Below are 13,106 nucleotides of genomic sequence, written 5' to 3'. Positions count from 1 at the left end.
CTAACTTGCCACTCTGTTTCTTTTAATTGGATCATTTAACCTGTTTACACTTAAGGATAGTATTGATATGTGCAGATTTGTTCTTGTCATCACATTAGCTGGTGATTCTGCTGTTAACACTTGTGTTTGTATTTTGAAGTTCTTAAAGTGAATTTTTCAACTCCATCAGATCAGTTTGGTTCTTTTTAAAAATGGCCCTTTTGTTTTTCATTTTCTGTATCATTTTATTGTATTACTTAGAATCCTTGAGTTGGGTTTCTACTTTCTCTTGAGTCTTGGTGACCTTAATTCCTTTACATATTCTAAATTCTACTTCTGTCATTTCACCTATTTCAGCCAGGTTAAGAAACATTGCTGGGGAATTTGTGTGATCATTTGGTGGTAAGAAAACACTCTGGCTTTTTAAATTGCCATAGTTCTTGCACTGATTCTTTCTCATTTTTGTGTGCTGCTGTTTATTCAGTCTTTGTTGTTGTGTTCCTTTGTAAGAGTTTTTTTTTTGCTTTTATCTTCTTTGATGCCATTGGGTGTTTAATTGCAGTGTAAAGGAGGGGAACTAAGTGAACTGGCTTTATTTATGGAATATTTTACAGGGTCATGGCTTACCTCTGCATTCTTTGGCTGCATACTTCAACTCTGTGGGGCTGTTATCAGGTCCCTGGATGTTCTTTGGCCCTTTGAATTTAGCAAACTGCAGTACTGGAGGGGCCAAGGTGTTCCCAGTTTCCACTGGCTACAATACTCTGATGGATAGTTCCGGCTAAAGTGTTCCCTCAGGTAGTAGCTGGTGGATCCATGCTCATTGATATATTGCAGTAGCAGTAGCAGTGTGGCAGGCTGCATGCTCATCAGCTGGGTTGGGGTACTGGTGGGCATGGTGGGACAGTCTCTGTGCAGACATTTGCAGCAGTAGCAATGATGGCATGGCAAGGGATTATGGTTGCTGACATCTATGGCAGTGTCAGCATGAGAGAGGCACTGGTGTGTGTGAACCTCGTGTCCTTCATGTGCACATTCATGCTAGCAGTAGGGGTGGTGCAGAGTGGGTGCCTGGGCCACTGACATCCATGTGTGCATTTGCATAGTAGAGGTGTCAGCTTGGGCTTGTAGGCTGACTAGCATAGGGCTGGTTGCCTCCTTGTTCATGTCAATGACACAGTCAACAACAGCACAGGGTGGTAGCTAAAAAACTGGCTTTAAAAATATTGCATCCACATGGAAAAGAAAAAAACAAAGGTTTTTGCTGGTGATGAATGATAGGGTTTGGATATTTGCATCCTCAAAATTTCATGTTGAAATGTAACTCCCAGTGTTGGAGGTGGGGCCTGGTGAGAAGTGTTTCAGGCATGGGGCTGGATTTCTCATGAATGTCTTGGTGCTGTGCTCATGGTAGTGAGTGAATGTGTTCACTTCAGAGCTGGTCATTTAAAGGATTCTGAATCTTTCTCCTTTCCCCCATGCTTACTGTATAACCGTGTGACATGCCAGCTCCCAATTTGACTTTTGATTGTATGCTCCCTGAAGCCTTCACCAGAAGCAGATGCAGGCACTGTTCTTCTTGGAGAGCCTGCAGAGCTGTGAGCCAAATAAACCTCTTTTGTAAATAAATTGCCCAGCCTCAGGTATTTCTTTGTAGCAATACAAAACATAGTAACAAAGAAAATCGGTACTTAGAAGTGTTGTGCTATTATAAAGAAAGTTAAAAATGTAAAAGTAGTTTTGGAACTGGGTAACAGGCAGGGTTCAGAAGAGGTTGGAGGGTTCAGAAGAAGTCAGGGAGATGAGGGAATGTTGGAGCTTCTTAGAGACTGGTTAAGGGGTTGTGATTAAAAATGTTAATAAAAACATGAACAGTGAAGTCCAGGTTGATGAGGTCTCAGATGGAGATGAGGAGGTTCTTGTGAACCAAAGTAAAGGTCAGCCATGGCATGCCTTAGCATCAACAACAAACAATGGCTGTATTGTGTTCATGCCCTAAGGATCAATGGAAGTTGGAACTTAAGAATGATAATCTAGGGTATTTTGTGAAAGAAATTTCTAAGCAGCAAAGCATTCAAGATGTGGTCTGGCTGTTTCTAACATCCTATAGTCAGATCCAGGAGCAAATAAATGACTTAAAGTTGAAATTTATAATTAAAATGCAAACATAAAAGCTCGGAAAATTAAAAAGAAACCATCAAAGTTTGGAAAATTTGCAGCCTGACCATGTAGTTGAGAAAGAAAGAACATTTTATTATTATTGTTATTGTTATTATTTTTATTATCATTATTATTATTATACTTTAAGTTTTAGGGTACATTTGCACAATGTGCAGGTTAGTTACATATGTATACATGTGCCATGCTGGTGTGCTGCACCCATTAACTCTTCATTTAGCATTAGGTATATTCCTAATGCTATCCCTCCACCCTCCCCCCACCCCACAACAGTCCCCAGAGTGTGATGTTCCCCTTACTGTGTCCATGTGTTCTCATTGTTCAATTCTCATCTATGAGTGAGAACATGCGGTGTTTGGTCTTTTGTCCTTGCGATAGTTTACTGAGAGTGATGATTTCCAATTTCATCCATGTCCCTACAAAGGACATGAACTCATCATTTTTTGTGGCTGCATAGTATTTCATGGTGTATATGTGTCACATTTTCTTAATCCAGTCTATCATTATTGGACATTTGGGTTGGTTCCAAGTCTTCGCTACTGTGAATAGTGCTGCAATAAACATACGTGTGCATGTGTCTTTATAGCAGCAAGATTTATAGTCCTTTGGGTATATATCCAGTAATGGGATGGCTGGGTCAAATGGTATTTCTAGTTCTAGATCCCTGAGGAATCGCCACACTGACTTCTACAATGGTTGAACTAGTTTACAGTCCCACCAACAGTGTAAAAGTGTTCCTATTTCTCCACATCCTCTCCAGAACCTGTTGTTTCCTCACAAGAAAGAACATTTTTAAGAGAGGAATACAAACGGGCTGTGGAGCAATAACTTTCTAGAGAGATTCATGTGACTAAAATGGATAAAAGTGCTAATAGCCAAGACTATGCATAAAAGACCTTGAAGGCATTTTAGAAAACTTTTAGACAGCTCATCCCATCACAGGCCAATAGGCCTAGAGTTAAAGAATAATACAGGCACGAAGCCCAACACCCTGAGGCTGCCTTGTACAGCCTCATGACACTGCTTGGTGCATCCAGGCCACTTCGGCTCTATCTGTGGCTCAAAGAACCCCAGATACAGCTCAGGCCACCATTCCAGAAAGAGCAAATTCAAGCGTTGGTGGTTTCCATGTAGTGTTAAACCTGAAGGTGTACAGTATGCAAGAGTGAAGGAAGCTTGGTAGATTTCACCTAGATTTCAGAGGATGTGTTGGAAAGCCTGGGTGCACAGGAAGAAACACAGACAGCAGCAGGAGTGGAACCATTGATCAGAGCCTCTATTAGGTCAGTGTAGAGGTGAAATGTGGAGTTGGAGGCCTCACAAATAATCCCCATTGGGTCACTGCCTAACAGGACTATGAGAAAGTGACAACCACCATCCAGATCACAGAATGGTAGAGCCACCAAAAACTTACACCCTGAGCCTGGAAAAGCTGCAAGCACTTAACTCCAACCTGTGAGAGTAGTCCCAGGGGCTGCATCCTGCAAAACCACAGAGGTAGGGCTGCCCAAGGCCTTGGGATTGCACCTCGTATATGAGTGTGCCCAGAATGCAGAATCTAGCATCACAAATTTTGCTGAGGCTTTAAGGCTTAATGTCCATCCTGCTGGGTTTCAGATATTGTGGAGCCTGTTGCCCCTTTCTTTTGGCCAGTTTCTCTCTTTAGGAATTGGAATGTTTTCCCAATGCTTGTGCCACCATTGTGTCTTGGATAGAGATAACTTGTTTCTTATCTCACAGGATCATAAGTAGAAGAAGTGTGACTTGAGCCTCAAATTAGACTTTGGACTTTTGAGTTAATGCTGGAACAAATTAAGACTTTGGTAAACTATTAGGAAGGGATTATTGTATTTCACAATGTGAGAAGAGTATGAAATCTGGGGTGGGAGAACAGTGGCAGATATGGTTAGGATATTTGCCCCCTCAAAATCTTATGTTAAACTGTCATCCCCAAGATGGCCGAATAGGAACAGCTCCGGTCTACAGCTCCCAGCATGAGCGACGCAGAAGATGGGTGATTTCTGCATTTCCATCTGAGGTACCGGGTTCATCTCACTAGGGAGTGCCAGACAATGGTCACAGGACAGTGGGTGCAGTGCACTGTGCATGAGCTGAAACAATGGTGAGGCAATGCCTCACTCACGAAGTGCAAGTGGTCAGGGAGTTCTCTTTCCTAGTCAAAGAAAGGGGTGAGAGACGGCACCAGGAAAACTGGGTCACTCCCACCCCAATACTGTGCTTTTCTGACGGGATTACAAAACAGTGCACCAGGAGATTATATCCCACACCTGGCTTGGAGGGTCCTATGCCCACGGAGTCTTGCTGATTGCTAGCACAGCAGTCTGAGATCAAACTGCAGGGTGGCAGTGAGGCTGGGGAAGGGGCGCCCCCATTGCCCAGGCTTGGTTACATAAACAAAGCATCCCAGAAGCTCGAACTGGGTGGAGCCCACCGCAGCTCAAGGAGGCATGCCTGCCTCTGTAGGCTTCACCTCTGGGGGCAGGGCACAGACAAACAAAAAGACAGCAGTAACCTCTGAAGACTTTAATGTCCCTGTCTGACAGATTTGAAGAGAGCAGTGGTTCTCCCAGCATGCAGCTGGAGATCTGAGAACGGGCAGACTGCCTCCTCAAGTGGGTCCCTGAACCCTGATCCCCCAGCAGGCTAACTGGAAGCCACACCCCAGTAGGGGCAGACTGACACCTCACACGGCCAGGTACTCCTCTGAGACAAAACTTCCAGAGGAACGATCAGACAGCAGCATTCGCGGTTCATGAAAATCCGCAGTTCTACAGCCACCGCTGCAGGTACCCAGGCAAACAGGGTCTGGAGTGGACCTCTAGCAAACTCCAAAAGACCTGCAGCTGAGGGTCCTGTCTGTTAGAAGGAAAACTAATAAACAGAAAAGACGTCCACATCAAAAACCCATCTGTACATCACGATCATCAAAGAACAAAAGTAGATAAAACCACAAAGATGGGGAAAAAACAGAGCAGAAAAACTGGAAACTCTAAAAAGCAGAGCACCTCTCCTCCTCCAAAGGAACGCAGCTCCTCACCAGTAATGGAACAAAGGTGGATGGAGAATGACTTTGATGAGTTGAGAGAAAAAGGCTTCAGACGATCAAACTACTCCGAGCTACAGGAGTAAATTCAAACCAAAGGCAAAGAAGTTGAAAACTTTGAAAAAAATTTAGACGAAAGTATAACTAGAATAACCAATACAGAGAAGTGCTTAAAGGAGCTGATGGAGCCGAAACCAAGGCTTGAGAATTACGTGAAGAATGCAGAAGCCTCAGGAGCACATGCGATCAACTAGAAGAAAGGGTATCAGTGATGGAAGATGAAATGAATGAAATGAAGTGAGAAGGGAAGTTTAGAGAAAAAAGAATAAAAAGAAATGAACAAAGCCTCCAAGAAATATGGGACTATGTGAAAAGACCAAATCTATGTCTGATTGGTGTGCCTGAAAGTGATGGGGAGAATGGAACCAAGTTGGAAAATACTCTGCAGGATATTATCCAGGAGGACCTCCCCAATCTAGCAAGGCAGGCCAACATTCAGATTCAGGAAATACAGAGAACGCCACAAAGATACTCCTTGAGAAGAGCAACTCCAAGACACATAATTGTCAGATTCACCAAAGTTGAAATGAAGGAAAAAATGTTAAGGGCAGCCAGAGAGAAAGGTCGGGTTACCCACAAAGGGAAGCCCATCAGACTAACAGCGGATCTCTCAGTAGAAACTCTACAAGCCAGAAGAGAGTGGGGTCCCATATTCAACATTCTTAAAGAAAAGAATTTTCAACCCAGAATTTCATATCCAGCCAAACTAAGCTTCATAAGTGAATGAGAAATAAAATCCTTTACAGACAAGCAAATGCTGAGAGATTTGTCACCACCAAGCCTGCCCTAAAAGAGCTCCTGAAGGAAGCACTAAACATGGAAAGGAACAACAGGCAGCAGCCACTGCAAAATCATGCCAAATTGTAAAGACCATCGAGGCTAGGAAGAAACTGCATCAACTAACGAGCAAAATAACCGGCTAACATCATAATGACAGGATCAAATTCACACATAACAATATTAACTTTAAATGTAAATGGACTAAATGCTCCAATTAAAAGACACAGACTGGCAAATTGGATAAAGAGTCAAGACCCATCAGTGTGCTGTATTCAGGAAACCCATCTCACATGCAGAGACACACATAGGCTCAAAATAAAGGGATGGAGGAAGATCTACCAAGCAAATGGAAAACAAAAAAAGGCAGGGGTTGCAATCCTAGTCTCTGATAAAACAGACTTTAAACCAACAAAGATCAAAAGACACAAAGAAGGCCATCACATAATGGTAAAGGGATCAATTCAATAAGAAGAGCTAAGTATCCTAACTATATATGCACCCAATACAGGAACACCCAGATTCATAAAGCAAGTTCTCAGTGACCTACAAAGAGACTTAGACTTCCACAGAATAATAATGGGAGACTTTAACACCCCACTGTCAACATTAGACAGATCAATAAGACAGAAAGTTAACAAGAATACCCAGGAATTGAACTCAGCTCTGCACCAAGCGGACCTAATAGACATCTACAGAACTCTCCACCCCAAATCAACAGAATATACATTTTTTTCAGCACCGCACCACTCCTATTCCAAAATTGACCACATAGTTGGAAGTAAAGCTCTCCTCAGCAAATGGAAAAGAACAGAAATTATAACAAACTGTCTCTCAGACCACAGTGCAATCAAACTAGAACTCAGGATTAAGAAACTCACTCAAAACCGCTCAACTACATGGAAACCGAACAACCTGCTCCTCAATGACTACTGGGTACATAAGGAAATGAAGGCAGAAATAAAGATGTTCTTTGAAACCAATGAGAACAAAGACACAACACACCAGAATCTCTGGGACACATTCAAAACAGTGTGTAGAGGAAAATTTGCAGCACTAAATGCCCACAAGAGAAAGCAGGAAAGATCCAAAATTGACACCTTAACATCACAATTAAAAGAACTAGAAAAGCAAGAGCAAACATATTCAAAAGCAAGCAGAAGGCAAGAAATAACTAAAATCAGAGTAGAACTGAAGGAAATAGAGACACAAAAACCCTTCAAAAAATTAATGAATCCAGGAGCTCGTTTTTTGAAAGGATCAACAAAATTGATAGACCGCTAACAAGACTAATAAAGAAGAAAAGAGAGAAGAATCAAATAGATACAATAAAAAATGATAGAGGGGATATCACCACCAATCCCACAGAAATACAAACTACAATCAGAGAATACTACAAACACCTCTATGTAAATAAACTAGAAAGTCTAGAAGAAATGGATAAATTCCTGGATGCACACACCCTCCCAAGACTAAACCAGGAAGAAGTTGAATCTCTGAATAGACCAATAACAGGTTCTGAAATTGTGACAATGATCAATAGCTTACCAACCAAAAAGAGTTCAGGACCAGATAGATTCACAGCAGAATTCTACCAGAGGTACAAGGAGGAACTGCTACCATTCCTTCTGAAACTATTCCAATCAGTAGAAAAAGAGGGAATCCTCCCTAACTCGTTTTATGAGGCCAGCATCATCCTGATACCAAAGCCGGGTAGAGACACAAGCAAAAAAGAGAATTTTAGACCAATATCCTTGATGAACACTGATGCAAAAATCCTCAATAAAATAGTGGCAAACTGAATCCAGCAGCACGTCAAAAACCTTATCCACCATGATCAAGTGGGCTTCATTCCTGGGATCCAAGGCTGGTTCAATATACGCAAATCAATAAATGTAATCCAGCATATAAACAGAACCAAGACAAAAACCACATGATTATCTCAATAGATGAAGAAAAGGCCTTTAAAAAATTCAACAACCCTTCATGCTAAAAACTGTCTATAAATTAGGTATTGATGGGACGTATCTCAAAATAAGAGCTATCTATGACAAACCCACAGCCAATATCATACTGAATGGGCAAAAACTGGAAGCATTCCCTTTGAAAATTGGCACAAGACAGGGATGCCCTCTCTCACCACTCCTATTCAACATAGTGTTGGAAGTTCTGGCCAGGGCAATTAGGCAGGAGAAGGAAATAAAGGGTATTCAATTAGGAAAAGAGGAAGTCAAATTGTCCCTGTTTGCAGATGACATGATAGTATATCTAGAAAACTCCATCGTCTCAGCCCAAAATCTCCTTAAGCTGATAAGCAACTTCAGCAAAGTCTCAGGATACAAAATCAATGTACAAATATCACAAGCATTCTTATACACCAATAACAGACAAACAGAGAGCCAAATCATGAGTGAACTCCCATTCACCATTGCTTCAAAGAGAATAAAATACCTAGGAATCCAACTTACAAGGGACGTGAATGACCTCTTCAAGGAGAACTACAAACCACTGCTCAAGGAAATAAAAGAGGATACAAACAAATGGAAAAATATTCCATGCTCATGGGTAGGAAGAATCAATATCATGAAAATGGCCATATTGCCCAAGGTAATTTATAGATTCAATGCCATCCCCATGAAGCTACCAATGACTTTCTTCACAGAATTGGAAGAAACTACTTTAAAGTTCACATGGAACCAAAAAAGGGCCTGAATCGCCAAGTCAATCCTAAGCCAAAAGAACAAAGCTGGAGGCATCATGCTACCTGACTTCAAACTATACAAGGCTACAGCAACTAAAACAGCATGGTACTGGTACCAAAAGAGAGATATACATCAATGGAACAGAACAGAGCCCTCAGAAATAATGCTACATATCTACAACGATCTGATCTTTGACAAACCTGAGAAAAACAAGAAATGGGGCAAGATTCCCTATTTAATAAATGGTACTTGGAAAACTGGCTAGCCATATGGAGAAAGCTGAAACTGGATCCCTTTCTTACTCCTTGTACCAAAATTAATTCAAGATGGATTAAAGACTTAAACATTAGAGATAAAAGCATAAAAACCTTAGAATAAAACCTAGGCATTACCATTCAGGACATAGGCACGGGCAAGGACTTCATGTCTAAAACACCAAAAGCAATGGCAACAAAAGCCAAACTTGACAAATGGGATCTAATTAAACTAAACAGCTTCTGCACAGCAAAAGAAACTACCTTCAGAGTGAACAGGCAACCTACAAAATGGGAGAAAATTTTCGCAACCTACTCATCTCACAAAGGGCTAATATCCAGAATCTACAATGAACTCAAACAAATTTACAAGAAAAAAACAAACAACCCCATCAAAAAGTGGGCGAAGGAGATGAACAGACACTTCTCAAAAGAAGACATTTATGCAGCCAAAAAACACATGAAAAAATGCTCATCATCTCTGGCCATCAGAGAAATGCAAATCAAAACCACAATGAGATAGCATCTCACACCAGTTAGAATGGCGATCATTACAAAGTCAGGAAACAACGGGTGCTAGAGAGGATGTGGAGAAATAGGAACACTTTTACACTGTTGGTGGGACTGTAAACTAGTTCAACCATTGTGGAAGTCAGTGTGGTGATTCCTCAGGGATCTAGGACTAGAAATACCATTTGACCCAGCGATCCCATTACTGGGTATATACCCAAAGGACTATAAATCATGCTGCTATAAAGACACATGCACAGTATGTTTATTGCAGCACTATTCACAATAGCAAAGACTTGGAACCAACCCAAATGTCCAACAACAATAGACTGGATTAAGAAATTGTGGCACATAAACACCATGGAATACTATGCAGTCATAAAAAATGATGAGTTCATCTTTGTAGGGACATGGATGAAATTGGAAATCAGCATTCTCTATAAACTATCGCAAGGACAAAAAACCAAACATCGCATGTTCTCACTCATAGGTGGGAATTGAACAATGAGAACACATGGACACAGGAAGGGGAACATCACACTCTGGGGACTGTTGTGGGGTGGGTGGTGGGGGGATGGATAGCATTAGGAGATATACCTAATGCTAATTGATGAGTTAATGGGTGCAGCACACCAGCATGGCACATGTATACATATGTAACTAACCTGCACATTGTGCAAATGTACCCTAAAACTTAAAGTATAATAATAATAAAATAGAATAAAATAAAAATGTTGTTATAGTTATTATTTTTGATTAGCTCATTATTTAATCTTTCTAGTTAGGATAGGAGTAGTTTACACAACACAGTTACAGTGTTATATTTTGAGTTTTTTTTTAAATTTCTGTGTACTTACTATTAGCAGCAAGTTATGTACCCTCAGGTGATAATTTATTGCTCACTCATGTTTTTTTCTTTCTGATTGAAGTATTCCCTGTGGCATTTCTGTTAGCCAGGTATGGTGTTGATAAGATCCCTTAGACTTTGTTTGTCTGGGAAGGTCTTTGTTTCTCCTTCATGTTTGAAGGATATTTTTGCTAGATATACTATTCTAGGGTAAAAGGTTTTTCCCTTTAGCACTTTAAAAATGTCATGCCACTCTCTCCTGTCCCGAAAGGTTTCCACTGAAAAGTCTTAGGTCAGATGTATTGGAGTTCCATTTTATGTTATATGTCTGTTTTCCTGCTTTCAGGATCCTGTCTTTATTTTCGACCTTTGGTAGTTCAATTATTAATGATTTGAGGCAGTCTTCGTTGGGTTAAGTCTGCTTGGTGTTCTATAAACTTCTTATATTTGAATATCAATATCTTTCTCCAGGTTTAGGACATTCTCTGTTATTATATTTTTGAATAAACTTTCTACTCCCATCTCTTTATCTCCTCTTTAAGACTAGCAACTCTTCTAGCAACTCTTAGAATCACCCTTTTGCAGCTATTTTCTAGATCCTCGAGGCATGCTTCATTGTTTTTTATTCTTTTTTCTTTTGTTCCTCTGACTGTGCATTCTTAAATAGCCTGTCTTCAATCTCACTAATTCTTTCTTTGGCTTGATGAATTCTGCTAATAAAGGACTATGATGCATTCTTCAGTATGCCAATTACATTTTTTCAGTTCCAGAATTTCTGCTTGATTCTTTTAAATTATTTCAATTTATTTACTAAGTTTATCTGATAGAATTCTGCATTCCTTTTCTGTGTTATCTTGAATTTCTTTGAGGTTCCTCTACACAGCTACTTGGAATTCTTTGAAATGTAACATATCTCTGTTTCTCCAAGATTGGCCCCTTGTGCCTTATTTATTTCATTTGGTGAGGTTATGTTTTCCAGGTTGGTGTTGTTAGTAGATGTCCTTCAGTGTCCAGGCATTGAAGAGTTAGGTATTTATTGTAGTCTTCACTGACTGAACTTATTGTACCTTTCTTTCTTGGGAAGGATTTCCAGATATTTAAAATAATTTGGGTGCTGTGATCTAAGTTGTTTCTGCTTTAGGGGACATCCAAACCCAGTAATGCTGTGGTTCTTCCAGACTCTGAGATTACCCCCTTGATGGTCTTGGACAAGATCTGGGCAAGTTCTCTGGATTATAAGGCAGTGATCTTTGTTTTTGCTTTTGCTTTCTTTTGCTTTCTCTCAAACAGAGTCTTTGTCTCTGCTCTGAGCCGCCGGATGCCACAACTATGACTGCACTGGGTGAGACCTGAAGCAAACACAGCATTAGGTCTAATTCAAGGCCTTCTGTAACCACTCCTTGGCTGCTGCCTATGTTTACTCAAGGCCCTGGAGCTTACAATCAGCAAGTGGGAATGCAAGTCACACCTGTTTTATTCTCTTCAAGGTGGTGAGGTCTCTCAGCCTTCAGATGGGTTCAGAGGTGCTGTCCAGGATTCAGGGTCTTGCAAAGAGATACGTAAATAGAATGCTCCACAATATGTGAAGATATTAGTGTCCCTTGTGAATGCTCAACAAAGAGTGACATGAGCAGAGGAGGATTTGAATAATCAGGTAAATAAAATGAAACATTCTGTGGATATCAGTCAGGCTTCATCACAAAGAACTCCTCTTATTTTCCAATGGAATCATGAACAAAGTTGACATGTTGGCAGGGATGGATGTTAGTGATGGATTTGTAATGTATCAACTTTGCTGAGCTAAACTACATTTCCTGGAATTTCATTTATTGTATTTTTCCATTTAGGATGGGCCGCAAAGGAGATTCTTCTAAGATTTCAGAAGTTGGAAGGGAAGCAGAATCCATTTGATAACACAAACACATTATTGCTTATCTGTTGACTCAACTTGGGATGAAGCAGCAGTTGAGCCAGTTGTGTGTGTAGAGCTCAAGGACAAAGGTCCTTAGCTTCTGCAGAATACTATCATCACCAAGCTCACAGGCTTCTAGAGCAGACATATGCTTCAGTCCATTCTGTGGGCTTCCAGCTTCTACTCTTGGAGTTCCAGCCTTTTTTATGATATTACCTTTCTAACTGCTTATGCTGTGGACTTCAAGCACTTGAATCAGATGTAGAGACATTATATGGACTGCTTGAGTAGCCCCCGCAACTGTGTAAGCCAAATCCCTGTAACAAGTATTTATCCGTCCATCCGTTCACCTGTCTGTCTATCTATCAATCTATTGATCTATCTAGCTATATTAGTCCTTTCTTGCACTCTATAAAGTGCTACACAAGACCGGATAATTTATAAAGAAAAGAGGTTTAATTGACTCATAGGTCCACAGGATGTATAGAAGGCATGGCTGGGGAAGCCTCAGGAAATGTACAGTCATAGCTGAAGGTGAAGAAGAAGCAAGGCATGTCTTCACAAGGCCAACAGGAGAGAGACAGTGAGTGAAGGGGAAGTGCTACACACTTTCAAACAACCAGATCTCATGAGAACTCTGTCATGAGACCGCACTAGGGGGATGGTGCTAAACCATTAGAAACCAGCCCCATGATTCAGTCACCCCCCCACCATGCCCTACCTCCAACAATTGGGATCACAATACAACATGAGATTTTGGTAGGGACACAGACAAACCATATCACTATGTATCTATCTTTCACTGGTTCTACTTCTCAGGCTG

General features: G+C 40.9%; 1 long non-coding RNA gene across 1 annotated transcript in view; it reads left to right on the top strand.

Annotated features, from left to right (window-relative positions):
• Positions 1-12,729, top strand: part of LOC134757939 (uncharacterized) — a 352,906-nt gene extending 340,177 nt beyond the window's left edge. The window contains exons 3-4 of the long non-coding RNA XR_010132596.1: positions 11,859-12,025; positions 12,219-12,729. This is a non-coding gene — a long non-coding RNA (uncharacterized lncRNA). The remainder of the gene's footprint in view (positions 1-11,858; positions 12,026-12,218) is intronic.
• Positions 12,730-13,106: the final 377 nt, after the last annotated feature.

Source organism: Gorilla gorilla, chromosome X (genome assembly GCF_029281585.2).
Source record: "Gorilla gorilla gorilla isolate KB3781 chromosome X, NHGRI_mGorGor1-v2.1_pri, whole genome shotgun sequence".
Lineage (NCBI taxonomy): Eukaryota > Metazoa > Chordata > Mammalia > Primates > Hominidae > Gorilla > Gorilla gorilla.
Note: the sequence above shows the minus strand (reverse complement) of the source record. Positions and strands in the feature narration are given on the sequence as shown.